We start from the raw sequence: 4265 nt of genomic DNA on the forward strand, positions 1-4265 counted from the left end.
TGGTTGCTAACAGCCACCTGTAACTTCAGTTCCAGGGGCTCTGATGCTCTCTTCTGGCATCTGTGGGCATTGCATGCAGTACACTTACATACATGTAGACAAAACATTCATACCATAAAAATAAATTCTAAAGAATTTTTAATTATGAATTTTTTTTTTTGGTCTTCTTGAGACAGGGTCTCTCTGTAGCCCTAGCTGTTGTGGAACTCACTATGTAGACCAGGCTGGCCTTGAACTAACAGAGATCCGCCTGCCTCTGCCTCCCAAGTGCTGGGACCAAAGACGTGTGCCACCATGCCTGGCCTAATTATGAATTTTTAAAAAGTATTTTCCCTTAAAAACATAGACAAAAATTTTTTAATTTAAACATTTGATTGATAGACTCCTTGGTATTATAGTTTTATTTGAATAACCAACTCAGGTACATAGGATGAAATTCAGAAAGTACCAGAAGTTCTATGGGCAAAACTCTATCCTGTCCTTGATTTAGCCACAATTCTTTCAGTTGATGTCAGGATCAAAGACGTGTGCCACCATGCCCGGCCTAATTATGAATTTTTAAAAAGTATTTTCCCTTAAAAACATAGACAAAAATTTTTTAATTTAAACGTTTGATTGATAGACTCCTTGGTATTATAGTTTTATTTGAATAACCAACTCAGGTACATAGGATGAAATTCAGAAAGTACCAGAAGTTCTATAGGCAAAACTCTATCCTGTCCTTGATTTAGCCACAATTCTTTCAGTTGATGTCAGGATTACCTTACAAGCTCAGCAAGGCTTTCAAAAGTTTTGGATTTTTCTCTTTGTTTTGAGTCTTTCTGCTTTTCAAATTTCAGCAAACCAACTTTTCCCTTTCACAAGTGTCCCTTGCTGGTCACAAGTTCGCTATGGAGCATCAAGACCACTTGCTAGGCTGGAATGGGAGGAGAGAGGTAGCTCCAGCAAACTTTCCTTCTGAATTTCTCCCTTTGGTAGCAAAGAAGCCATCCCAGAACTGGTAAGTTTTTCCGTTTCGTTAGCACATTATAGGGTCACATGAGGAGATCTGGTAGGTAGGTGATAAAGTCAGTGAACTGTGAGTGATTCTAATTTCTTTTTTTAATATTGCTTTTTTTTTGGACAGGGTCTCACTATATATTCTTGATTAGTCTGGAATATACTGAATAGACCAGGCTGGCCTTGAACTCACAGAGATCCACTTGTTTCTGTCTCTTAAGTGCTGAAACTAAAGGCATGTGCCACCAGGCCTTGCACATATATGTGCGTGTGTGTGTGTATGTATTTTGTTTTTACTGTGATACTTTAGTCATTTGTGTTTACAATAGAAACTCTGAGAATTCAAAATTAACATTCTTGCCATGAGGTTTTTTTTTTTTTTTTTTTTTTTTTGGTCTTTTTGAGACAGGGTCTCCCTGTAGCCCTAGCTGGCCTGGATTCAGTATGGAGACCAGGCTGGCCTCGAACTCACAGAGATCTGCATGCCTCTGCCTCCCGAATGCTGGGATTAAAGGCTTGCACCACCACGTCCAGCGAGCTTCTTAAACACACCAGAAAGTTTCAATCTCGTGCTTCATGCTGTTCCACTGTGCTTTGTCTAAATGAACCCTTATGAGCCAGCTGCTGTGCAGTGTCCCACAAATCCTTTTATCCGCAATTTCACTGGGGAAGACCAAGTCTTCGAGGATGGCATCATACACAGTGTAGTAGGTATGCGGCTTCTGAGATGCTTTTGCTTATTTTTCGTGTATGTTCTTTGAATTGGCTTAGACAGACTTCTCCTCTGAGTAATAAATACTTAAGTGCTTCCCACTGAACTTTTTCTCCAATTCATGTACTTGTCGGACTTGGTTTTTCTGGAAAGATTTCAGTTGAGGAACTGGAACAAAAATTATGATAGCTTTCCGATCACCACCAACTGCGATTTCCTTGGCTCCAGTGATGTTGAGTTTCTGCACCTGAATGTCAGTTGATCTTCAGCTGCAGTGGAGCTTGAGAGATGCCCCGCTGGCACTCACCCAGCCTCAGGGTCAGCTTCACGATCTTGGCCCTGGAGCTGAATACGGCTTTGTCCTTGCAGAATGCAGACTTAGGAAGAACAAGATTTATTATTTATTTTTAATTATGTGTCTGTGTGTGGGTATGTGCATGTGAGTGCAGGTGCCTGGGGAACCCAGAGGAAGGCATTGAATCCCCTGGAGCTGTAGTTACAGGTGGGAGCTGAGCTGCCTCACTTGGGTACTGGGAACTGATCTCAGGTCTTCTGAAAATGCAGGTAGAGCTCCTTATTGCTGAAGCAGCTCTCAACCCTTCTAATATTCTTTCATAAAAACTCAAATTTATTAGTATAATCCAGTTTTCCCTTGATTCAACTTTGATGTTTTAATCATTTCATCTTAGGAGGTATATATGCCCAGAGAATTATATACTGCATTACAATTTCAAATCAAAGTTGCACAAGCTTTGAAAAGCATTCTGACCACATCCTTCCTCATTTTCAAATCCTTCCAAGGCTTTGGATCTTATTAGTAACCTCATCCCAACTTCCCTAATTTTTAAAGAGGTTGAGCATCTTTTCGTGTTTATGTGTCCTATGTATTTTCTCCAGAGCTAGTTCAGACCTGGATTTTCTTCCAGAGTTTTCTGGTGAAGTGTTTTTAGAATGAAAGAGGTAGCGTTGGCATTATCTTAGGGTTACAAACAGGGCTCATAGTTTCTATTCTGCATCAATTCTAGTTTGTGTCTATTCTGCCACTGTATATTATAGTAGTTTTCAATTCCCTCTCAAGTCTCAGTTAGCACTGAAAGTCATATTGTCATTTGTTATTTGAAGTATACACCAGAATACGACCATTACCCATTTACTAATATCTCAGTCAGTAAGTGCTGACTGAGCCCTTCACTGATGTATTATCAGAGCAGCATCTAGCACCCAGTAAGTGTTTAACAAGTATAAATAAGTCAACACATAGAATCATTGCTTAGGGCTTGGCTCATCGCCACCTGAGCTACTGGGTTCTGTTAGCAATGAATATGAAGGAATGATTTTAGGGTATACAACTCATGGTGCCTGCCAAAACACACATTTGAGATTTTGATAGATATTGTCAAGTTGTTCTCTATGGGGCTGAGCCAGTTTACACCCCCGCCAGCAATATGTGTTAGCATCTGTTTCTCTAACCTTCATCCACATGGTGTTATCAAAATTTTTGTCTGTGCCAATCTGGAAGTTTAATTTGCATTTTCCTTATTATGGAGAAGTTTGAGCATATTTTCATATGTTTAAAAGGCATTAAAATTTATTTCCTGAGAACTATCTATTTATGTCTTTTGCCCATTTTTTTTTTTTTTTTTTTTTTAGCAAATTATTGGCCTTTTCCTCATCAATTTGTAGGAAAGCAAATAGTTGTTCCAAATTTTTCATGTCTTTTAGATTTGGTTTGGTTTGTGGTGGTGTCACTAAATAGAATTTAAAAATAAATTATATTTAGCTTCTTCTAATAGCTTCTATATTTTGTATCAAGCTTAGAAAATGCTTTTCTGATTCCCATATTTCTGAATAATTCTCCACATTTTCTTCTTTTACTTTCAGGTTTTCAGTTTTCCTATAAAAATCTTGATCCATACAGAATTTATGTATTTATTTACTTACATACTTACTTGCAGTGTTGGGGATTAAATACAAGGCCTTGTGCATGCTAGGCAACTACTCTAAACTGAGTTAAATCCCTAGCCCTCCATTTTGAATTAATTTTGATGTAACAACCTATACTGTTTACCAAATATTTTATCTTTTCTTCACTATGGCAAACTCCTGATTTTCAAGGGCTGGTTATTATGAAACTTTAATATGCCATAAAGTTTTAAGGACCGGAATTCAAAGGCAAAGCAGCTGGGAGAAAATTTTAATCTGTAGTTTCATGTCTTATACTTTCTCATTTTATAATGACACTAACTTTTGTTAAGAATTTCTGTTGAGGGGCTAGAGAGATGGCTCGGGTTAACACTGGCTGTTCTTGAAGAAGACTCAGGTTCGAATCCCAGAACCCATATGGCAGCTAACAACTGTCTATAACTCCAGTCCCAGGGGATCCAACAGCCTCTTCTGACCTCTGTGGGCATTGCACGACACGGGTGCACTTACCTACATGCAGGCAATAGACGTATACATATAAAATAAAAATAATAAATAAAATATTAAAAAAAGAATTTCTGTTAGGGGCTGGAGAGATGGCTCAGTGGTTAAGAACACTGGTTGTTCTTGC

The 4265-nt window shown here is 38.4% G+C and overlaps 1 pseudogene; it reads right to left on the minus strand.

Moving 5' to 3' along the window:
* Positions 1-3193, minus strand: part of LOC103733279 — a 17654-nt pseudogene extending 14461 nt beyond the window's left edge.
* Between the last annotated feature and the right edge of the window lie 1072 nt (positions 3194-4265).

The sequence above is a fragment of the Nannospalax galili genome, unplaced genomic scaffold (assembly GCF_000622305.1).
Source record: "Nannospalax galili isolate Female #2095 unplaced genomic scaffold, S.galili_v1.0 scaffold734, whole genome shotgun sequence".
Taxonomy (NCBI): domain Eukaryota; kingdom Metazoa; phylum Chordata; class Mammalia; order Rodentia; family Spalacidae; genus Nannospalax; species Nannospalax galili.